Below are 25340 nucleotides of genomic sequence, written 5' to 3'. Positions count from 1 at the left end.
AATCCAATGTGCTTATGAATTGTATTTTTCCCCAAACCAGGATTTCCCATTCCCAGACCTTGGGCAGATGGAGAAGGAGGCTGTGAGGAAGAGGAAGATGCCCCGGGACACCCAGGCAGGTGAGGAGGAAGTCAGTGCCCCTTTCCCCCTCTCTCCTGCTCCATCTCCCAGCCCAGCATGGCCCCCGGCTGCAGGACAACCCCGCTGCCGACGCCGTCCTGCCGGGGACGCACTGGGGGGATCTCCTTCCCCTTCCCTCTGGCACGGAGGCAAATCCCATCCTCTCCTTGTCCTTCCTCCCCCAGACAAGGAGCTGAGGATGGAGACCAGGGAGGACAAATCCCTGCAGCAGAACCTCGTGGACAAGGCCATTTTGAGCAGCTCCACAATGCAGAAATCCAACAGGGAGGAAAATCCCTGGAGATCCCTCAGGAGGAGGGGCTCCAAACCCAGCCCAGGGTGCTCTGAGGAGGAAAGACCCACCCTGTGCTGGGAAGGCGGCCGGAGATCCAGCCAGGGCTCTGAGCTGGTGGTCCATGAGCAGCTTCAGGATGGGGAGAAGCCCTACAAGTGCTTGGAGTGTGGGAAGAGCTTCATGTTGAGCAACAAACTGATCTGCCACCAGATGATCCACACTGGGGAATGGCCCTATCAGTGTGGGGAATGCGGGAAGGGCTTCAGCTTCAACTCCAACCTCATCACCCACCAGCGCATCCACACTGGGGAGAGGCCCTACGAGTGTCCCAAGTGTGGGAAGAGGTTTCAGACCAGCTCTACTCTCCTCAGGCACCAGCGGATTCACACGGATGAGAGGCCCTTCCGCTGCCCTGACTGTGGGGAGGTCTTCAAGTACAACTCCCACCTCACTGTCCACCGACGCATCCACACTGGGGAGAGGCCCTACGAGTGTCCCCAGTGTGGGAAGAGTTTCATCCAGAGCTCTGACTTGACCAGACACCAGCGGAGGCACCAGTAAGGGAAGCTCTGCAAATGCCTCAACGTACAGGAAGAGCTTTTTGCATTGCTCCAGCTTCATCCCCCCATGGAAAATTCAAGTTTGGCAGAGACCTGGTAATCCATGTTCCCTGTGATCCATGCTGGGGAGACACCTGTACCTTTTCCTGCCTATGGCAATGAGATGATGTGAGATCAAAGAAGGTGAGGGTCTGGCCATGGCCCTGTCATTATATTCAATCCCATCTCAGGTCATTGCCAGGGGCAGGTGTTGGGGGTTAGGTGTCTTTTTTTTTTTTTTTTTTTAATTCTGGATTGCCTGTGGAATTTTTACCCATTAGTTGCGGGGACAACCTAACTATGGGTACTTGGTGGGTGATAGACAAAAGACAAAGAGTTTGGCTGGGCCCAGGGGGGGAAGGGGGCAGGAAAAAAGGAGGGTGGGGACAGTTTGGTGGACTTTTCTTCTGCTTCAGAGAAGGACACTTTGAGTGCAGAGCTGTTGCGGTAAGGAGAATGGAATTTTGCCTTCACCCAGATGGAGCTGTTGCTTCTTCTCCTTCTTTCGTCTTTGTTGGTGGCCTCGCACCCCCTGTCCTGCCAGGACATGTGGCAGTGCCAGCCACCGCCATGGAGCTGCTGATACACCTCAGCCACCGGCCCGGGATCTCAGCTCATCCCTGCTGTTCCAGCTGAGTGTTCCTCAGAGCCCTGCAGGAGCACCGGGACTGACTGCCCGAGGGGTTTGTGAAACAAAGCCTCTCCTCCATCCCTTCCCGTCTCAGAGAAAGCTGTCACAGGGCCCCTGGTTCTGTTTTCTTGCTAATGCTGTAGTTCTTGTTTGTTTGTTTGCTTTGTTATAAATACTAATAAAGAACTGTTATTCCTATCCCCAGATCTCTGCCTGAAAGCTCCTTGTTTTCAAAACTATAATAATGTAGAGAGAGGGGGTCTACATTTTCTTTCCAGGGGAGGCCCCTGCCCTCCCTAGCAGGCACCTGTCCTCCAAAACAAAGACAGATGGGGAGTTTCTCCATCCTCCTTGCCTTTGCGGGGCTGGCAGTGGCCTTGGTTCCTCATGCTCTTTTTGTGGGGCCTTCTGTGTCTGTGCCCCTCTGACTTAGGGGGACAGGGGATATTTGCTGCCCCCTTTCTGCTTCTGGGAAGCCTGTGTGGGCTCTTTGTCCCACTCTGATTTGGGGGTGCCAGTGTTGTCACCATCCCGGCAGCCTCCGGCCTCTCTTTGCCCTTTGCCAGGTCATGGGTGTTCTCTGTCCCCCTGCAATTTGCGGGGCTGGCACAGGCACAATTCCTCTCCTCTTTGGTGGGGCTGGCAGTTTTCCCTTCCCCCTCCGACTTGGGGGCTTCTCTGGGCTCCATCCATCTCTTATTTTGGGCTGGGGTGGGTATTTATCTCCCTTCAGTTTGGGGGGCCCGGGGATCGTCTCCATCATCGTCCAGTTTTGAAGGGCCTGGGAGTAGTCTCTGCCTTCCAGTGATTTGGGGGGACTGGTGCAGGCTCCACCCCTTTCTGATTTTGAGGGACAACCTGGAGGAAAGGCACCAAAAGTTTGACAAAGGCTGAAGGGAACGCTCTGATTACCCCTTTTGCCAAGAGGTTCCCTTAGCTGAAGTTGCTAACAAGGACCAGACTCGCCAGCCTGCCGAGGGTTTCGAGTTGTTTTATTTCCTGGGCCCTCAGTCCTGCGTGGGACACGGGAACTGGGTGCTGCAGAGTCTGCGGCAAGGCATCAGAACTGCCCGCCCAACACCCAAGGGTGGTAGAAGATCTGCTCCAGCACTGGCCGATCCATGGGGTGCTTGGACAAACACCAGCGGATCAGATGTTGTCACTCTGGGGAGAGAAGGCAGAAAGCGGCGCTCACTTGCAGAAGGCTCCTGCCCAGCTGCTCCCGGCGCCTGCAGAAGCCGGGCCACGCTGCGTGTGCTGGGAGCTGCCCTTGGCGGGAGAGCGGCACGGCAGGACAAGCGTCCCCTCCTTCAGCCAAGCGTGCCACACCCAGCCTGCCATGGGCCACCTGCTGCAGCCGGCCCTTGAGGGCACATGGACGTCCCGTGCAGCTGCGGGAGGGCCGGGCTGGGCTGCGCGGTGCCACCTGCCAAAGCCTGCCTTCTTCAGGCTGTGTGCCAACCTGGAGAGACCTCCTGTGGGAAGAAGAGCTGCCCCAACACCATGTCACACTCATTCTCGAAGGGCAGGAACCCGCACACCATCTCAAACAGCAGCACGCCCAGGGACCAGATGGTCGCCCCATCGCCATGGTAGCAGCGCAGGCCGATCCACTCGGACGGGCAGTACGTGCGTGTTCCTAGGGGAGACGGGCGGCGCTGCTCAGGCGCAGGCTGCTGCCTTCCAGAGCCTGGAGCCAGCCTCCTGCCAGAGGCAGGGGCTGCAGCCGTGGCCACAACTTCCCCCCAAGGCCTGCCTGCCTCCCCCTGACAATGGGCCAAAGCCAAGAAACCATTCTGCAAGGCTGAGAACGCCAGTGGAGCAGCCCAAGGCCTTGCGGGCCTGCCAAGCCCAGGAGCCGGGGCCCGGCTTTTGCAGCCCCTTTCTGTCGGCAGGGCCGGCAGCCGGCTCCTGGGGCACAGCACCTGCCCCGTGCCACAGGGCAGCCGGCAGCCCGCGGCCCAGGAGGGAATGGGGCCGTGCAGTGCCTGGCACTGGGAGCAGGGCCCGTGCTCTGGGCTCACCGGCAAACTGTGTGAAGGCCCGCTCCTGGAGGAAGGTGCCGCAACCGAAGTCGATGAGCTTCAGCTCGCCAGTCTCCGGGTTGATGAGGAGGTTCTCTGGCTTGATGTCCCGGTGCAGGACGCCGCAGGCGGTGCAGTGCCACACGGCCTCCAGCACCTGCCAGAAAAGCCAGCGCGCCACCTCCTCACTCAGGAACTCTTGCTCCAGCAGGATGTGCAAGAGATCCCGAGATTGCTCCGGAACCTCCATCACCAGCACGAAGCTGTCAGGCAGCTCGAACCAGTCGAGGATCTGGATGATTCTGCGGCAGCCAGAGCCCACCTTCTCCATGAGCACGATCTCCGTTGGAACACAGGTGCTGTCGGGCTGTGAGGACGAGACAATGCCTCCATCACAGGGCCTGATGCTGCCAGGAACCCCCCGAGTTTCCGCCAGTGCAGCGGCCCCAGCCAGTGCCAGCCACTTTGCTCTGACCTGCTTCTAGGCTGCTCTCAGAAGCCCTGGCCTGGCCTGGGAATGCCCCTCCAGAGCCCCATGGGAGCCTCAGACAGCTCCTCAGGTCTCACCTGCTGGTACAGAAGTCTTGTTGGTAGTTGGTGGCTGTATGGGAGCGGCTTCCTGGAGATGGAGGAAACTCCCTGGTCCCTCGGGAATTGTCTCCACCAGGCACGGGCTGTTGCCAGCTGGCACGTCCAGCACCGTCACCTGGGAGCTGTGGTCCGGCAGCTTCTGGCTCCAGGACACTTGCTGCTCCTCCAGCTGCTCCTGAGATGGCTCCCCTGGATCGGGCTGGGCTCCCACTTGGACCTGTGGGCGTTCCCTGGCCATGTCAGTGCTCAGGGTTGCACCCGTGTTGTTGAGGTCCAAGGGTCCAAGGGAGCTGGGAGACCTGTCCCTGGGCTCTGCACCTTCTGCAGGCTGACAGGTCTGGCTGAGCCTCTCCGAGGGATGGAGGCTGTCAGAGATAGCGAAGGCTCCTGGCACCATGGACGTTCTCTGACAGCCTGAGCCTCTTGCATGGATGGCGGGTCTTCTCTGCTGTGCCATCCTTGCAAGGCTTGAGGCTCTCCCCCCGATGGCCAATCTTCCTGGGAGCAGCCTCCTGAAGGGATGGCGGCTTCTGGAGAAGCTGGGCAAGCCACAGCAGGGCAGGTGGCCTCACCTCATCAGCTTCTCCAGTTGTTTCCACAACGCCAGCCACATCCCAAAGTAGAGCGGCACAGATGTCCCATTGCGTGCCCAGTGCCGGATCATCACTTCCTGCAGCTCTTGGGCCACTGCCATGCAGGGACCGCAGCTGCAGGAGCTCTCCAGAGGGCTTGCGGGAGCACCTGGCCGCTGGCGAGGGGTCACCCGAGGCCTGGAGAACCACGGAGCCGCAGGGGCTGCTCGGTTCCTCCATGGGCCTCTGGGCCTAACCCTGGGGCGCTTCCTCGTCTGCCACCTCCATGGTTGCCAGTGGCCACCGGCCCACCAGACAGCCACAGCGGCCAGCAGCAGGACAAGGGCAGGCATCAGGACACCACTGTCACCCATGGCTACGGCACGTCCCATGGTGACTGCACTGGCAGCTGCAGGGGCTGGCCCGGTTTATATAGGGCTGGCGCGGTGATGTCACAGTGCTGTGGCCAGGACAGCTGTGTGACATCATGGCCCTGCATCACCCCAGCACTCAGCCCCTTTGTGCCATCACAGCCCCACCCAATTCAGGGATCACAGCACCGGCTCATCCCTGAAGATGAACATGGCCGGGAAAAGCCTGGAAATCAGAACCGGAGCTCAGCCCCTTGCAATGAATCCTCCCCTGGAGCAAGTGGCAGCACATCAGGAAGAGTGCTGCTGCCACCTGTGTCAAGCCCCCGGATCTCAGGACACTGCAGCGGCACCAACTTCAAACAACCACTACTCTGTGCCGGAGAAGGTCCCCCAGAGACAAAGGGAGGTGAAGTTCCTCTGTCTCTGGGGAGCTCTCCTGAAATGGCTGGCGAGGACTGCAAGAGTTTTTTCTTAGCAGCTCACCAAACTTCTGCAGAGCCTCCATTCTAAATAAATCCAGATATTCCAAAGAGCTCTCATGCTTGTCCCACTGCTCTGGTTTTGACTGCCATGGGATTCCTCTCTTCCCAAGAGCTGGCACATGCTGTGTTTGGATTCAAGATGGGGATGCTGTGGTTCAGTCAGGGGTGGTTTGGTTTCTGCTGAGCAGGGCTTGCCCTTTTCAAGGACATTGCAGTGTCCCTTGGTACAATGCATGTTTTCCTCTGGGAAGGGAGGGGTGAGCGTTGAACACAGATACAAGAATGCGTTAGAAAACCTGCACTGTGACTCTGTCCGTGTTTGTCAGGTGACCATCCACATCCTGGAAGGGGACAATGTAATTTCTATAATTTCTTTTTATTCATGTATTTAACAAGTCAATTTTTATTGTGCTTCACATTTTTGGCCACCTTCATCTCCAGCTGAGCTTTCACTGCACCAAGTTTCTTGCTGCAGTGGCAAGAAGCATCTCTGTATTCTTCTCCTGACCTTCATTCCTTGTCCTCTACCCGTCCCATCCCGCCCCAGGGAGCAGAGATCTTCCTGGGGCAGATCCAGGAGGATATCCAGGACCATCCTGGCCTGGGACGGGTGCCAAGGAGATCCAGGAGGGTTCAGTGTCCAGCTCTAAGTCCTGGGACACCCTGTGCCGTGTTCCCAACATCCCCGATTTCCAGGAAGGAGCCACAGCAGCCTCCTGGCCATCCATGGATTTTTCTTCCAGGAATTTGCTGTGGAGCTTGTTTCTGTTTTCTTGCTCTTTCTGAGCTCCTGTCATGGAGCTGGAAGAGGTGGAGAGGAGAAACGTCGGGAATGGGAAAACAGAGGGAAATTGCTGGGGAAAAGTGAGACACACACACCCCTAATGGTGCCCAAATCTCCACAAAATTCCACAAAATCTAAGAAAAATCCCTCACAATTCTTCAAGTCTCCACAAAATCCCACAAAATTCCAGAAAAATACTACAAAATTATTTAAACTATTGCAAAATCCCATAAAACTCAAAAAAAATCGCACGAAATTGAAAAAACAAAAACAAAAAATCCCTAGATCTTCCCAAAACACTACCAAATTCCAGAAACATCCCACCAAATCTCCACAAAATTCCAAAGAAGCTAAGAAAAATCCCACATAATTCTTCAAGTCTACACAAAATCCCACAAAATCCAAGAAAGATCCCACGAATTTGCAGAAATCGTCTCAAAAGCCCAACAAATTCCAGAAACATCCCAGAAAATCTAAATAAATTTCCACAAAATCTAAGAAAATAATTCAAAATTCTTCATGTCTCCTCAAAATCCCTCAAAATTCCACAAAACTCCCACAAAATCTCCTCAATATTTTACAAAATTTAAAAAATCCTACAAAATTACAGAAAAATCCCATAAAATTGCAGAAAAATCTCACACAGTTCTGTAAATGTTCTGAAAACACTACCAAATTCCAGAAATATCCCACCAAATCGCCACAAATTTCCACAAAATTTCAGAAAAATCCCGCAAAATTCATCAAGTCTCAAAAAAATCCCACAAAATTCTAGAAAAAACTCCAACAAAATTGCAGAAAGCTTCTCAAAACCCAACCAAATTCCAGAAACATCCCACCAAATCTCCACAGAATTCCACAAAATCTAAGAAAAATCCCTCACAATTCTTCAAGTCTCCTCAAAATCCCACAAAATACCAGAGAATTCCACAACAGTACAAAAAAAATCACACAAAATTCCAGAAACATCCCACCAAATCGCCACAAATTTACAAAAAGTTTCAGAAAAATCCAACAAAATTCTTCAAGTCTCCACAAAATCCCTTAAGACTCCAGAAAAAAATCTCAAAAAATCCCCTAAATCTTCCCAAAACCCAACCAAATTCCAGAAACATCCCACCAAATCTCCACAAATTTCCAAAGAAGCTCTGAAAAATCCCTCACAATTCTTCAGCTCTCCACAAGATCCCACAAAATTGCAGAAAACTTCTCAAAAGCCCAACAAATTCCAGAAACATCCCAGAATATCTAAACAAATTTCCACAAAATCTAAGAAAATCTCTCAAAATACTTCATGTCTCCTCAAAATCCCCCAAAATTCAACAAAACTCCCACAAAGTCTTCCCGAGATCCTGCAAAATTCAAGAAAATCCCACAAAATTGCAGAAAAACCCCACAAAATTCATTAAGTGTTCTGAAAACCCCAGCAAATTTCAGGAACATCCCACCCAATCTCCACAAAATTCCACAAAATCTAACAAAAATCCCTCATAATTCTTCATGTCTCCTCAAATCCCACCAAGTACCAGAAAATTCCACAACAGTACAAAAAAATCCCATAAAATTCCAGAAACATCCCACCAAATCACCACAAATTTCCACAAAAATTTCAGAAAAATCCCACAAAATTCTTCAAGTCTCCTCAAAATCCCTCAAGATTCCAGAAAAATATCTCCACAAAATCCCCTTAACCTTCCCAAAACCTTCCCAAATATACAGAAACATCCCACCAAATCTCCACAAAATTCCAAAGCAGCTAAGAAAAAATCCCTCAAAATTCTTCAAGTCCCCACAAAATCCCACAAAAATCAAGAAAAATCCCACAAAATTGCAGAAAAATTCCACACAATTCCCTAAATGTTCTCAAAACCCCACCAAATTCCAGTAACATCCCACAAAATCCCCACTAATTTCCACAAAATCCAACAAAATACCTCAAAATTCCTCATGTCTCCTCAAAATCCCTCAAAATTCCACAAAACTCCCACAAAATCTCCCCAATATCCTACAAAATCCAAGAAAAATCCCACCAAATTGCAGAAAAATCCCACACAATTCATTAAATGTTCTGAAAAATCCCAGCAAATTCCAGAAACATCCCTCAAAATCTCCACAAAAGTCTACAAAATCTAAGAAAAAACCCTCAAAATTCTTCAAGTCTCTACAAAATCCCACAAAATTGCAGAAAAATCCCATACAATTCCATAAATGATCTCTAAACCCTACCAGATTCCAGAAACATCCCACTAAATCCTCACAAATTTCTAAAAAATCTAAGAAAATAACTCAAAATCATTCATGTCTCCTCAAAATCCCTCAAAATTCCACAAACTCTAACAAAATCTCCTCAATATCCTACAAAATTAAAGAAAAATCCCACAAAATTGCAAAAATCATCTCAAAACCCCACCAAATTCCAGAAACATCCCACTAAATCGCCACAAATTTCCACAAAATCTAAGAAAAATCCCACTAAATTCTTCAAGACTCCTCAAAATCCACCAAGTTTCCAAAAAAAATTGAACAAAATTCCCTAAATCTTCTCAAAAGCCCACCAAATTCCAGAAACATCCCACCAAATTGCCACAAAATGACAAAAAATCTAAGAAAAATCCCACACAATTCTTCGAGTCCCCACAAAATCCCACCAAATTCAAGAAAAATCCCACAAAATTGCAGAAAAATATCACACAACTCATTAAATGTTGCCAAAATCCTACCAAATTCCAGTAACTTCCCAGAAAATCTAAACAAATTTCCACAAAATCTGCGAAAATCCCTCAAAATTCTTCATGTCTCCTCAAAATCCCTCAAAATTCCACAAAACTCCCACAAAATCTCCCCAATATCCTGAAAAATTCAAGAAAAATCCCACCAAATTGCAGAAAAATCCCACAGAATTGATTAAATGTTCTGAAAACCCCAGCAAATTCCAGGAACATGCCACCAAATCTCCACAAAATTCCACAAAATCTAAGAAAAATCCCGCAAAATTCTTCAAGTCTCCTCAAAATCCCTCAAGATTCCAGAAAAAAATCTCAAAAAATCCCCTAAACCTTCCCAAAACCCAACCAAATTCCAGAAACATCCCACCAAATCTCCACAAAATTCCAAAGAAGCTAAGAAAAATCCCTCATAATTCTTGAAGTCTCTTCAAAATCCCACAAAATTACAGAAATGTTCTCAAAACCCCACCAAATTCCAGTAACATCCCACAAAATCCCCACTAATTTCCACAAAATCTGAAAAAATACCTCAAAATTCCTAATGTCTTTACAAATTCCCTCAACATTCCACAAAACTCCCACAGAATCTTCCCAATATCCTACAAAATTCAGGAAAAATCCCACCAAATTGCAGAAATATCCCACACAATTCATTAAATGTTCTGAACATACCAGCAAATTCCAGAAACATCCCACCAAATCATTACAAAATTCCACAAAATCTAAGAAAAAACCCTCAAAATTCTTCAACTCTCCTCAATAACCAACAAAATTCAAGAAAAATACCACCGAATTGCAGAAAAATCCCATACTATTCCCTAAATCTTCTCAAAAGACCACCAAATTCAAGGAAAATCCCACCAAAACTCCACAAAATACCACAAAATCTAAGAAAAATCCGACAAAATTCTTCAAGTCTCCGCAAAATCCCACAAAATTCCACAACAGTACAAAAAAATCACACAAAATTCCAGGAACATCCCAACAAATCTCCACAAAATTCCACAAAATTTCAGAAAAATCCCACAAAATTCTTCAAGTCTCCTCAAAATCCCTAAACATTCCAGGAAAAAATCTCACAAAATTCCCTGAATCTTCCCAAAACCCTACCAAATTCCAGAAACATCCCACCAAAACTCCACAAAATTCCAAAGAAGATAAGAAAAATCCCTCACAATTCTTCAAGTCTCCACAAGATCCTACAAAATTGCAGAAACCGTCTCAAAACCCCAGCAAATTCCAGAAACAACCCAGAATACCTAAACAAATCTCCACAAAATCTAACAAAATACTTCAAAATTCTTCATGTCTCCTCAAAATCCCTCAAAATTCCAATAAACTCCCACAAAATCTCATCAATATCCTACAAAATTCAAGGAAAATCCCACACAATTGCACAAAAATCCCATACAATTCCCTAAATGTTCTGAAAACCCCAGCAAATTTCAGAAACATCCCACCAAATCTCCAGAAAATCCAAGAAAAATCTAAGAAAAATCCCTCACCGTTCTTCAACTCTCCTCAAAATCCCACAAAATGCCAGACAATTCAACAACAGTACAAAAAAATCCCACAAAACTCCTGAAACATCGCACCAAATCGCCACAAATTTCCCACAAAATTTGAAAAAAATCCCACAAAATTCCTCAATTCTCCTCAAAATCCCTCAAGATTCTACAAAACTCCCACAAAATCTCCTCAATATCCTACATAATTCAAGAAAAATCCCACAAAATTGCAGAAAAATCCCACACAATTCAATAAATGGTCTGAAAACCCCACTAAATTACAGAAATATCCTGGAAAATCTATACAAATTCACACAAAATCTAAGAAAATCCCACAAAATTCTTCATGTCTCCTCAAAATCCCTCAAAATATCACAAAACTCCCACAAAATCTCCTCAATATCCTGCAAAATTCAAGAAAAATCCAACACAATTCATTACATGTTTTCAAAACCCTATCAAATTCCAGAAACATCCCACCAAATCTCCAGAAAATTACACAAAATGTAAGAAAAATCCCACAAAGTTCTTCAAGTCTCCTCAAAATTCCTCAAGATTCCAGGAAAAAAATCTCACAAAATTCTCTAAATCTTCACAAAACCCTACCAAATTCCAGAAACAACCCACCAAATCTCCAAAGAATTCCACAAAATCAAGAAAAATCCCTCAAAATTGCAGAAAAATGCCACAAAATTGCAGAAATCTTCCCCAAACCTTACCATATTCCAGAAACACCCCAAAAAATCCCCACTAATTTCCACAAGATCTAAGCAAATCCCTCACAATTCTTCATGTCTCCTCAAAATCATTCAGAATTCCACAAAACACCCATAAAATCTCCTCAATATCCTACAAAATACAAGAAAAATCCCCAAAAATTGCAGAAAAATCCCACACGATTCCCTAAATGTTCTGAAATCACTACAAAATTCCAGAAACATCCCACCAAATTGCCACAACTTTCCACAAAATCTAAGAAAAATCCCTCACAATTCTTCAAGTCTCTTCAAAATCCCACAAAATATGAGAACATTCCACACCTGTACAATAAAATGCCACAAAATTCCAGAAACATCCCACCAAATCTCCACAAAATACCACAAAATCTAAGAAAAATCCCTCAACATGCTTCAAGTCTCCACAAAATCCCACCAAATTCCAGAAAAAACTCCAACAAAATTGCAGAAAGCTTCTCAAAACCCCACCAAATTCCAGTCACATCCCACAAAACCCCCACAAATTTCCACAAAACCCAAGAAACTACCTCAAAATCCTTCATGTCTGCTCAAAATCCCTCAAAACTCCCACAAAATCTCCTCAATATCCTCCAAAATTCAAGAAAAATCCCCAAAAATTGCAGAAAAATCCCACACGATTCCCTAAATGTTTTGAAATCACTACCAAATTCCAGAAACATCCCACAAAATCTCCACAAATTTCCAAAACAGCTAAGAAAAATCCTTCTCAATTTTTCAAGTCTCCACAAAATCCCGCAGAATTGCAGAAAAGTCCCACAAAATTTTAGAAATCTTCTCAAAACCTCACAAAATTCCAGTAACATCCCACCAAATCGCCACAAATTTCCAAAAAATCTAAGATAAATCCCACAAAATTCTTCAAGTGTCCTCAAAATCCCACAAAATTCCAGAAAAAAATCCCACACAATTGCCTAAATTTTCTGAAAACCCTACCAAATTCCAGAAACATCTCAAAAAATCCCCTGAATATCCTACAAAAATCAAGAAAAATCACACAACATTCCACAAAATCCAACAAAATTGCAGAAATCTTCCCCAAACCTTACCATATTCCAGAAACATCCCAAAAAATCCCCACTAATTTCCACAAAATCTAAGAAAATACCTCAAAATCCTTCATGCCGCCTCAAAATCCCACAAAATTCCACAAAACTCCCACAAAATCTTCTCAATAACCTACAAAATTCAAGAAAAATCACAACAAATTGCAGAAAAATCCCACACAGTTCATTAAATGTTTTGAAAACCCCAGCAAATTCCAGAAGCATCCAACCTAATCTCCACAAAATACCACAAAATCTAAGAAAAATCTCTCAAAATTCTTCAAGTCCCCACAAAATCCCACATAATTCAAGAAAAATCCCACGAAATTGCAGAAAAATCCCATACAGTTCCCTAAATGTTCTCAAAACCCTACCAAATTCCAGAAACATCCCACAAAACCCCCACTAATTTGCACAAAATCTAAGAAAATACCTCAAAATCCTTCATGTCTCCTCAAAATCCCTCAAAATTCCACAAAACTCCCACAAAATCTCCCCAATATCCTGCAAAATTCAAGAAAAATCCAACGCAATTCATTAAATGTTTTCAAAACCCTATCAAATTCCAGAAACATCCCACCAAATCTCCAGAAAATGACACAAAATGTAAGAAAAATCCCACAAAATTCTTCAAGTCTCCTCAAAATCCCGCAAGATTCCAGGAAAAAATCTCAAAATTCTCTAAATCTTCACAAAACCCTACCAAATTCCAGAAACATCCCAACAAATCTCAACAAAAATCCAAAGAAGCTAAGAAAAATCCCTCACAATACTTCAAGTCTCCACAAAATCCAGCAAAATTTTAGAAAAATACCATACAATTCATTAAATGTACAGAAAATCTCAGTAAATTCCAGAAACATCTCACCAAATCTCCACAAAATACCACAAAATCTAAGAAAAATCCCTCATAATTCTTCAAGTCTCCACAAAATCCCACAAAATTGCAGAAAAAACTCCAACAAAATTGCAGAAATCTTCTCAAAACCCCACCAAATTCCAGTCACATCCCACAAAACCCCCACAAATTTCCACAAAACCTAAGAAAATACCTCAAAATCCTTCATGTCTGCTCAAAATCCCTCAAAATTCCACAAAACTCCCACAAAATCTCCTCAATATCCTACAAAATTTAAGTAAAATCCCAAAAAATTGCAGAAAAATCCCACACGATTCCCTAAATGTTTTGAAATCACTACCAAATTCCAGAAACATCCCACCAAATCTCCACAAATTTCCAAAACATTGCAGAAAAATCTTTCACAATTTTTCAAGTCTTCACATAATCCCACAAAATTGCAGAAATCTTCTCAAAACCTCACCAAATTCCAGTAACACTTGACCAAATCCCTATAAATTTCCATGAAATCTAAGAAAATACCTCAAAATTCTTCAAGTCTCCACAAAATCCCTGAAAATTGCAGAAAAATCCCACACAATTGCCTAAATGTTCTGAAAACCCTAGCAAGTTTCAGTATCATCCCACCAAATCTCCACAAAATACCCCAAAATCAAGAAAAATTCCTCAAAATCCTTCAGCTCTACTCAAAATTTTTCAAGATTTCATAAAAATCACACAAAATATTTAAACTTTTGCAAAATCCCCAAAAATTTGAAAAACATCTCACAAAATTGCAAAAAATTTAAAAAAAAAATCCCTAAATATTCCCAAAACCCTATCAAATTCCAGAAACTTTCCATCAAATCTCCTGAATACCCCACAGAAATTAGGAAAAAACCCACAAAATAAGAAAAAATGACCCTTCTTACACACAAAGTTCACCAAGTCATTCCCTGCATTTCTCCTTTTCACTGTCTTTCTCTCATCCACTGAGAGCTCCAGCTTATCATGTTCTGGTGCTTATCATCAGCTGATTGTGCTCTTGATTTCTACCACTGCAAGAGATGTAGAATCATCTAAACTGAACACAGAAACAAACTCCCTCTGTCAGCCCATCTTCACATTCCAGATCACTTTCAAGATGTCCATGGGGCTATTGGAATGATGAGCTCTGCACTGCTGGCTGCAGGCTCTGGAGATTCTTTCTCCACATTCAGCCAGGCTTGTATTCCCCAACAATTCCTGGTAGCCCATCATGTTTTCTTTGGCTAGAAGAGGAACAATGAAAACCTTACCAATGGCACAACTCCCCAGTGCACAAGGAAAAGAAAGAAGAAGTTGTCAAGTTCTTCAGATATTTGTCCTGCTTTGCTGCAAGAGTTGTGCTGCATTCACAGTGTGGGAAGCCAAGAGAAGCTGCAGCTGGGGGCACATCTTGTGACAGGAGCTGCGCCTTGTTCTCCAGGACAGGTTTTTGGAAAGGACAGGACTGGAGAAAAGATTCTGGGAAAATTGAAACAACTTTTATAAGTAATGAAAATAAAATCAAAAGAAACAACCAATATGTTTTTTTCTATTTTTCTCTGTTTATTTTTATGTTTCCCTTTTCCATCTTGCACTGTTTCTCCATCCCATTCATTCCAAATGGATCTCACCTCTAAGATCTGAGACTTGGCAAGTTTTAGACACTGTAAAATACCATGAGCTACACCCAGTTTGACTCCCCCTGTTTTACTTGGAAAGCAATGCTGGAGACACAAGTGCAGTGCTTGGCTCAGGTGCAAATTCTGCATTCAGGGAATGTGCTCAGACAGTGTCTGACCCTCAGCAGGGACAAGGCACAGCAGCAGCCAAGGGCATTGCTGTGCCCCTGTGCAGGAGTCAAGACTCTGGCTCTTGGCTCACCAGGGCAAAGTTCCCGTGTTTGGCCAGGCTCAGGGGCTGCCCGGGGAGCGCGGGGCTCGGGGCGGGGCCGAGCGGGCAACGGACAAACGGACACGGGGACAAACGGTCCCGGTGCTTCAGTTGCAGCGGCAGCGGCGGCAGCAGAGGCAGCAGCAGCAGAAGACAAAAAGCGAATTACCTGACTCCGTTAATTCTCCTCTCCCTCTCCCACTGTCCCGCACCCTATCCCCGTCGCCTTTTTCCTGTGTCCCCTCCTCTTCCAGTTTCCCTCTCCCCGTGCCCACCCGGGCCATGCCCCCGGTCCGCCCCCGGCCCCGGGCGGGGCTGCCCCGGCCCCGGCCCCGGCCCCGGCCCCGAGCATCCCTCCGCGGTCTCGCCTCCGCCCAGCTCTGGCTGTGCTGGCGCTGGCGCTGCTGGGCGGGCATCATTGCCTGGGGCTGGGGCGGCATCGCTGCCCTTTAGCTCCGCCTGGCCCGACCCCGGCCCCGGCCCCGGCCCCGGCCCCGGCCCCGGCCCCGGCTCCTCCCGGGGCCCACGGAGGACACAGGCGGCGCGGCTGCTGCCGCCGCCTCCGCTGCAGCTTCCCCGGCCCGAGCTCCGCCGCTCAGCAGCGCGGCCGCCGGCCCCGAGCCGCCGCTGTCGCGTTCCAAAGAGCGAACGCCTGCGGATGCCCGGCCCGGGGAGGTCGGGGAGCGCTCGGGGGCCGTTCCTGGCCCCGGGCCGAGCACTGACGGCCGCGTCTCTTCCCCAGGGAAGGCGCAGGAGGCCCTGCAGCAGCGCTACCGAGTGGGTTCACTGCTGGGACGCGGCGGCTTTGGCAGAGTTTTCGCAGCCACTCGGCTCTCGGACGGACTCCCGGTGAGCGGTGGGGCCAGCGGCGGGCGGAGGAGGAGGAGCGGGCGGAGGGGGCGGAGGATGAGGAGGGGGCGGAGGAGTAGGATGGGGCTGGACACGGCAGGCGCTGAGCTGAATCCGCTGTTCACTTTGGCTTACAGGTGGCCATCAAAAAGGTGCCACGGAACCGCGTCCGGCACTGGGGCGAGCTGGTGAGTGAGCGGGGCCAGCGGCAGAAGCCGGGGCGTGCCGGGCGGGGATGAGCCGGGACCCGGCAGGGTGGGAGCTGCCAGGACACCTGGAGGGAGAGCGGGCATGGGGCCAGCGGAGGGCACAGAGCATCCCGGGCTGGCTGAGGGCTTCCCGAGCCCTGGCACGGCCTCAGCCCCACTGACAGCACCGTGCTCCTCCCGCAGCCCGACGGCACCAGCGCACCACTGGAGATAGTGCTGCTGGACAAGGTGTCCACAGGCTTCCCCGGTGTGGTGCAGCTGCTGGAGTGGCTTGAGCTCCCCAGCTACATTGTTATGGTGCTGGAGCGCCCGGAGCGGTGTCAGGACCTGCGGCACTTCATTCGGGCACGGAAGTTCCTGTCCGAGGAAGAGGCGCGGGAGCTGTTCCGGCAGGTCCTGGCAGCCGTGCGGCACTGCACCAGCTGCGGGGTCCTGCACCGAGATATCAAACCGGACAACATCTTGGTTGACCTGGACACCGGCGAGGCAAAGCTGATAGACTTCGGCTGTGGCACCTACCTTCAGGAGACAGCCTACACTCAATTTGCAGGTGAGCCCACACAGGGGTAGGCTTCTGGTCCCAGCATCTCCTGGCCCAACATCTCCTGGCGCAACAAGGGTGTGGCAGGAGGGATTCTCCCCGGACTGGGGCTGGGGCAGCCAGCCTGACAGAACCCCCATGGTTGAGGTAGCAGAGAGGGGGAGCCAGAACCTGTGCACCAGCTGGTTTGGTGTGCAGTTGAGAATGGGCTTGGACTGCTCTGCTCACCTGGTTTGCTTTGGTTCAAAATATGTTTTGGGCAATGCCAGCAGGGAGGATGTGGGTATGGTTTTTCCCCAGCACTGAGTGGGTATTTCCCTTTGTGTGTCATGGTTGGGCCTTGCCAGGGTTTCTGCTGCCCTCTTCCAGCACCAGTGACTTCGTTTCCAGCCACAGATTTGTACCCAAGTCCCAGGTGCTGGCGAGAGGGCAGCAGGTCACCCCATGGGCCACTGGGGAAGCCCCCACATGCCCAGGGATGCTGGGGTCAGGCTCTGGGAGCAGCAGCATCCCCCTGATGAGCTCCATCCATATTCCATAGGAACACCATCATACAGCCCCCCGGAATGGAACGACTTCGGGTGGTACCATGGCAAGGCAGCGACCGTCTGGACCCTGGGCATCCTGCTGCACGAGATGGTCTGCGGGGAGCACCCTTTCAGGAGGGGCAGGAACATCAGATGGGGCCAGCTCCTGCTGCCACAACGGCTCTCCCAAGGTGAATCCTCATCTCTGGGCACAGGGGGAACACCAGTGTTGGGAGACAGCAGCGGGCTCGTGAGCATCCCGCTCTGGCAGCTGCTGAGGAGGTGGCACATGTCCTGCTCTGCTGCTCTCCTCCAAAACAAAAAAATTAATGGGAAAGTTTAGGCCCAGCTCTGAGCACATCCAGCATGGCCTGGGCACGGGAATAGTGGGACAAAGCAGACAGGAGGCTTCTCCAACTGACCAGTGGTTTGTGGTTTCTCTCCCCAGATTGCCAGCTTCTGATCAGGTGGTGTTTATCCCTGAACTCCTTGGACAGGCCCTCATTAGAAGACCTGTTCCATGATCCCTGGATGCAGGATATTCATCAGCCCTAGAAGAAGGGAGAGAGCCACAGGCACAGTGATGCAGGGACCTGGTAAGTTACAGCTCCACACATGCCCTGGCAATCAGCAGCAAAGAAACCCAGACTTTTTTGTCCTGCCTGTGTCACTGCACTGGGCTCATCAAATGGGAACACACAGCCCTTGTGCTGGAGCTGAGCTGCTCTGCCCAGCACTGGTGGGCACCATCTGAGCTGGTTTTGCTTGTCCTGGTTCACTGACAGCCGGGCCCTGGGCAGAACCCTTGACAGCCTGGTGTCACCCCAGGGAAGAAGGAGCCCCTGGAGAAGCTGGACCAGGTGGGGCTGCTGCTGCTGCTGGAGACATGGAGGAAAACAGCAAGGATGACATCCTCTTCCTCCACCTGGCCAGCGGCAGCTGGCGATGATGGACTTTGATTCTGGCACCTTCTTCAAAGCCAGGCTCCACAGTGAATTTTCAGGTCAGTCCAGACCCAGGGGGATGCTCCCAGATTTGTGCATTGGCTGGGAACCAAAGGTTTCCCCTTTGCTGGGGCAGATGCAACTGATTCCTCAGTGGCTGCCCAGCTGGTTTTTGGCAGGGCTGGGGACATGGGCTGGGGTGGTTACGAAATGGGAGTGGGATCCTGGCCCTGCCAACAGCCCCCACCACCCACCGTGCCCCGGGCTGGGGCTGGGGCAGCCAGCCCGACACAAACAAACCCCCATGGCACGAGCACAGGTGGGACTCCAGAACCTGAGCACGGCTGCTTTGCTGTGCAGGCAAGGAAGGGCTTGGGCTGCTCCACTCCCCTGCTTTGCTTTGGGATCACCGTGATTTTGGGGGACAGTGCAGGGGGAAAGGGAGCAAGCATGGGCTTCCCTCACCCATGGGTGGGTTTTTCCCCAGAATGTAGGGGTTGGGCCTTTCTCTAGCTTCTGACAGAGATAAGATTTTTTACCATTTTTCTTGTTTCCCCTTTTTGTCTGTAATCTATTTTCATTAATTTGTTGTTTGTTTTTCTAAAGGAAGCGTTCTAGGTGGGGTCCAGTCTGGATCGGGAAGTGCTTGGGACCAGCTGTGGCGTGGATGGGCCGTGCCCTTGGAGAAGACTGAGGACATCGTTTGGGACCAGCTTTTCTTCTGGCAGCGGATGGTGTGAGGTGGGTCCTCATCTCCCTGGCATGGGTGGGACAGGAGCTTTTGGGAGATGGCAGCGGGCACAGGAGCATCCCGCTCTGGGCAGCTGCTGAGGGGCTGGATCTGCCGTGGCTGGCTGCAGGCTGGGCACATGTCCTGCCCTCCTGCTCTGCTCCCAAAGGCAGCAGTGATGGGCAGCTTTGGGCCCAGCTCTGAGCACGGCCAGCATGGCCTGGGCACCGCGGCTGGCTGGGACAAGGGGACAGGAGCCTTCAGCTGACGGGCGGTTTCTGCTTTCTCTCCTTGCAGCCGGGCTCTGCGGATGCTGAGGCTGCTCTGGGCTCTGCCAGGGCTCTGCTGGGCTCAGCACCGCGCCGGGATCAGCCAAAGAAGAAACGGTGTGACCTGCAGCAGAGACTGGAGCATTTTGGCAATGCAGCTCAAGTCTGCAGAGTGTCCACCTCCAAGGGAAAACATGACACCCCCCAAAAATTAAACTTGTTCCATAACTTCTGAAATGAAATCCATCTGGGATGATCCCAAATGACATTTTTCATCTTGCTCAAGCTGTAGCTCAGCCCTTCTCTGAACAGTTCTGTCCCCCACCTGCCTTTTACTTCACAACTGCTCCCTCCTTTCCCCCAGTGAGTTCCCAGCCCATCACAGTCTCCATCACACTGCAGCCTTCCTTGATGCCCCTCACCACGAGGAAGGCCAAGCCCCAGTCTCAGGGACTCATCCTGTCACTGGCTGAAGAGCAGCAATGTCTGTCTGTGCCAGGGGCTCTTGGATGTCTCTGTATCCATGGACAGAAGGGTCTGTCTGTGCCAGGGGCTCTTGGATGTCTCTGTATCCATGGACAGAAGGGTCTATCTGTGCCAGGGGCTCTTGGATGTCTCTGTATCCATGGACAGAAGGTCTGTCCTTGCAAAGGTTTCCATAATATCTTGGTACCCATGAGTATGGAATGAACACAGAGAGTGAAAGTGTCAGTCACGTTGTTTGCACACTCCTTCCTTTCCATACAAGACACATCCATGCACACCCCCACGTACAGATATATTAAAAGGATAGGGATGGATAGAGATTTCCCACAGAGCTCTAACTTTGGCATAACTCACCTTGTAAGCCATGGCCAGGGGATTTTTTTTCCCAGCTCTGTGGGAGTAGGTGTCCAAGAGCTGAAGGGAACAGCATTTAGAAGCAGTTTCAGGATTTCTAGGCAGGAAAGGGAGCTGACAACCATCCACATAACTCACCATATTCATCGGGATGGGCTGCTGGTTCTTTAGGAATATGGCACAATGGAGACACGAGACTTGGGATAATCCCAGCTCTCTGTGGATCTGTGCAAAGGTGGAGCAGCAGAAACACCTTGTGTCTTCTTTGGGGACACAAGGTCCAAGGAGCTGGGGTGGCAGAGCGTGACCTGGGCTGGTGGCAGGTGAAGTCCCATTTCATGACATCCCGGAGTGGCACAGGACAAAGCTCCAAGCACCCACAGCCCCACTGAGGAAGTCCTTGGAGTGCTGCACATCCCATAGGAAAAGCTGCATTCACTCAGTCCATTGGGATTTATCACTTCCACTTGCAACACTTTAGGTCCAAGTTTCAAAGTGCAAAATTTTTACACTCAAGACACAGTCATGAAGAACATGTATTTCAATTTCCTATTCCTTTAACTGCAGTGTAAAATATCTTAATATTGGAAAACATCCATCAAATCTGTAAAGGAAGGCAGTTAATGGATCCTTTCCACTAGCACGTGTACAAACTAAGGAACTAAAATCAAAGCTGAGTTCTCTTTTTCAAAAATCAGTTACCTCTTTCTTACTCCAGAGTTATAGATTTTTCACTACACATTTGGTAGTAATTTTTATCTTTCATATTTTTTTCGTGTTTGTTTGTTTGTTTGTTTACAGAAAACATGTCCTAGAAAAGGCATGTCCATTGCTTCTGGTTCCCGTGTGGAGCAGCTCCCTTCCCGCTGGCTGAGCTGCTCAGGCAGAGCCCGGCAGCTCCTGGCCCTGCAGGGCTGAGGCTTTTCCCCGTTGCTGGGCACAGACTGATGGAGCAGCACTGCTGAACACGGGCACACGCAGAGGGAGCAGAGCAGCTGCCTTTGCCCACCTGAAGCTCCAAGGCCAAACTCTGAGCAGGCACGGCTGGAAGAGACTCGCAGGCTCCCTGTTGGCTCTGCTGCCCCACTTGTGCCCGGCCCAGCTCTGCGTGAGGCAGAGGGAGAACAAGGGGCAGCTCCCTCCCAGCCCCAGCCCAGGGACCCCTCCAGCCCCGGGCCTTGGGGCACTGTTAGCACCCGCTGCTCCAGCCACCGCTTCTGCTGGCACTGACAGCAACAACCAAACTGGGGCTGGTCCCCAGGGAGCAGCAGCAGTGCCTGGATCTGATCCCTCAGCCTGGGGCAGCCCCCTGGGGAACAGAGGGCACAGCAAGAGGGACAAAACCAGTCAGGGTCAGAGACTGGGAAAAGCCAGAGCTGGGAGCAGGAACAGCTGCTTCATTGCACTCTTGGAGAAAGCTCTTGGCTGGGTCAAAGCACTGAAAGGTGTGAAAGGCAGAGAGGAGGCCACACCAAACAATGCTCCTGTTTTCACACCCTCCTGTAATAAATGGAAATGATTAGTGCTAACTGAATTGTAACTATTTGGAAAGTTATTATTAGGAGCAATCAAGGGAATTGGTGTTACAAGGCAGATGTAGCCCCCCTACAGATGTTACATGTTAAAATTAAGGTACAGGATGTAGTTTTGTGATAAGAAATGCCCTAAGACAAAATTGACCTTGAGATGGATGAAGTTGGAATGACTTTAGGCATAGGGCCTGAAAATTATAAAATATAAGACTAATTAGTGGAGTACAATGCTTACTTACATAACACAACGCTTAGTACGCACACACAGCCTGTAAGGTTATCCAGAGGACAACGAGGATGAGTGTAAGCCTTCATCCAAAAAACCACCAAAACAAGACAGAAGACCCCCTAGCAACAAGTGAAGCATGTGCCATGAAGAATAGTGATATTAAATCAATGAATTGGAAATAGGAGGAGACTTATGGGAAACATTAATGAATAGGTATAAGCATACAGTATATAATTTTAGTTTGAATTACTTTGTTTTGGTATGTGAGGCGGGGTGAGAAGCCCTCCCTGTACCCTGGTCAGTTTTGCTTATACTTTAATCATAATTACTGGCAAATTATATTCACAAATATATATCTATGTATCTGAAGTTATTCACTAAATTGTACTCTTTTACTAAATTGTTTTCCTTTTATACCAAATTGCTATTCAGGCCACTAAATAGTATTCTTTTATTAAATTGTATCCTTCTATTCAATTCACTAAATTGTATCTTTTTTTTCCCTTGTTATTAAATTGCTGTTAACCTAATAGCTCTTGTTGTCTTATTTTAATTTCATTTATAATAGCACCAAGCAGAAAAGGGGCTGACTGAGAGCAAGCAAACTTAACTTTCTGCCAGGACACAAATTTAGAGGGCAAAAAATTAAAAAAACCCACAGCATCAGCCCAGCTTCCCAGTGAGAAGGGTTGGAACTCTCTGCCCTCAACACTTCCCCAGCAGCTTTACAAAGGGAACTGGGATCTGAGCTGTGCCCTCTGAACCAGCAGAGCCAGCCTCCCTTCAGGGTGAGAAGCCACGGCCTCAGTTACAGCCCCGGGTGCCTCCTGTGCCCCAGAGAATGGCCCGGCTCACCTGGCCCAGCCCAGCCCGGCCCGAGCAGCCCGGACTGGCCTCAAGGGATGGGCTCCACCTGCCCGCTGTGCCCACAGGCCAGGCCCAAGGGCTCACAAGAGGCTTCCTCCCAGCTTTGCAAAACTCGGCCAAGAGTGTCCCCTTTACTGTGCTGAGAAGAGTAAAAAACCCTCTCAATCTAACCCCACTGCACTCCTCATGGGGGATCCCTGCACACCTTAGGAGAGAGCCCAAATTTTCCCTGTGTGCCTCATGAGGTGCAGGCCCAGGTGATGCCACTGAAGGAAATGTGCCCTCACAGCCCAGGGACGCTCAGCATGGGCTCCCCCAGCCCCTCAGTGCCCCAACACTGGTCACGGCAGCCCCTGCCTGGCTCCTGCCTGCCCACACCGTGGGCACCCCCGGCTGCTCCTGGACATGGAGCTCAGCCAGGGCTGGTGCTGTGTGGGCTTTGCTGGTGGTACCAGCCAGACACTGGGGTGACAGCTCCATCTCTTTATTAGAACAAAAAACATGGGCCAGCCCCTGCTCTGGTGCACAGGGGCTGCCCAATTTCAGTCCTGGCTAGGGACCAGGGCCAGGGGGCTCAGGGGCAGAGGGTCTCGCTTGAGAGGTGTGGGTCTTGGGATGCCCTCAAGACGGGGATGCAGCTGCAGCACAGCAGATGGGGAGAGATGTGAAGAGCGAGGATAACAGGTCAGCTTCTCTCGGACTAAAATCTTTGCCTGCTCTTCTGAAGCTGCAGAGGCGCTCCTGTTGAGAGAAGAGGTGGCTGAGGCCCCCAGCTGCCGCTGGCACACAGGGACCCTCCTGCACAGCAGGGCCCAGAGCTGCCAAGGCTCCCCAGCACGGCTGGAGCTGCTGGCACAGCTTGGCCCAGCTGGACAGCTGCTCCTCAAGGCCCTGGAGAGCAGGGGATGGCTCTGGGCAGGGTCCCTGGCCAGGAGCAGGCCCCAGAGCACCTCTGCCTGTCAAGGGCAATCTCGTCCCCGCTCTTTCTCCTGCCCACATTGCTTTGCCTCTGCCCGCTGCTCCTGGGGCTGCTCTTGGCCAGGCAGCCTCAGTGGCAGCCAGCACTGGCTGCAGCCCCAGCAGGCTCCCCAGGACAAGGCCCAGCAATTAAGAGGCCAATGAAAGGCCTGGGCAGCTGCAGAACTCTCGGCAGAGTTATTTGGGCAACCAAGAACTTAAGCCACAAGTCCACAGCAGCCTCACTGGGAATGTTTCCTGACTATGAGCAGCCTTTCAAGAAACTGTTTGAGGCAGAGATCAGCAAAACACTCACCGTTTTCTCTTCCGGCAATACCAGATTCCAGCACAGCACATCATCAGGAAAAGTGCTCCACCAGCCACAATGGCCATTAACTTAATCAAACACTGTGTTCCCCAGCAAAAAACTCTTCTCATGCTTCTCCAGATATTGTTAGCTTGTCTGGTGGTGCCAGCTGCATCTGTGGGAGCAATGGGCAGCGTGAGCCTGTGCTGTGCTCCACTGCTGAGCTGGCAGCACGCTGGATACAGCCAGGACGTTCTCTGTTTCCCCCAGAGCTGGGGCCTGCAGGCACCTTGCCACCCCTTGGCACAAGACTGCTCAACCCCCTGAGCTTGAATGGCACAATTTCTCTGTGCTGTGCTGGTCTTCTCCAGGCAATACTTGTCAAGGACATGGATAAGGGTCAGGAAAATGCCCAGGGTTTTGGAGCTGCTCCAGGGCCCTCCCTCTTCTAAATAGCCCCTACACCTGATCTACCCCGAGACTGGGAAATTTCAGGGGATCTCAGGGTGTTCACGTCCCGTGCTGCAGTTTGGGCTCCCTGTCAGCTGATGCCAAATGCCTTCCTGCAGAGGCTGGGGAGAATCTGCAGCCAGGCCAGGCTGGGAAACAGCCCTGCAGGGCATGAAAGCAGCAGCGGGACAGCGAGGCTGACATGGATCCCTTCCTGCTGTGCTGGGTACACTGTGTCCAGATGTGCAGAGAAATCCCCCGGCTGCTGAGTCTCAGGAGGAGGCTGAGGAATATGGACCCACCACGGCGTCCCTCCAGATCATTCAGGATTATGTCCAGATATTTGAGTTCCCCCATTGCTACATTAGTATCTCCTATAGGTTTGTTCTTCTTTCTCAGGGGACCATAATATAAAGTATTTCCATTTTCCAGGAATGGATCCCACAGAACCAGTGCTCAGCCTGTGGGGTCAGCAGGGACGCACAACACACCCCAGTGATGGGAGCTGGGCTTGCTTGCAGAATTTAGCTCAGGAGCTGGGAAAGTCCTTGCTGCAGACACACCTGTAACTCAACAGCCACAGAAGCTTCTCTCATCTCTGCTGATCTGCACAGGCAGCACTGAGCCACAGGAGCAGTGAGAGGATCACGCAGAGCGAGGGCACACACGTGCACGGCTCTGTCCTGGCACCTGCAGCGATGCCGCCCTGGCCGAGCTTTGGGCTCTGAGCTGGCAGCTCTCCCAGGGGGAAAGGCCTTCACCTACCCTCAGAATATTCCTCATCACCAGGCTCAGTAACTGATATGGACGGGGAATCCAGATCATCT

General features: G+C 49.9%; 2 pseudogenes; one reads left to right on the top strand and one right to left on the bottom strand.

The window, feature by feature from the left end:
• LOC131586383 (zinc finger protein 850-like) overlaps nt 1-25340 on the top strand; it is a 434360-nt pseudogene that overhangs the window by 258887 nt on the left and 150133 nt on the right.
• LOC131586382 (zinc finger protein 208-like) overlaps nt 1-25340 on the bottom strand; it is a 761426-nt pseudogene that overhangs the window by 674755 nt on the left and 61331 nt on the right.

The sequence above is a fragment of the Poecile atricapillus genome, chromosome 19, assembly GCF_030490865.1.
Source record: "Poecile atricapillus isolate bPoeAtr1 chromosome 19, bPoeAtr1.hap1, whole genome shotgun sequence".
NCBI lineage: Eukaryota > Metazoa > Chordata > Aves > Passeriformes > Paridae > Poecile > Poecile atricapillus.
Note: the sequence above shows the minus strand (reverse complement) of the source record. Positions and strands in the feature narration are given on the sequence as shown.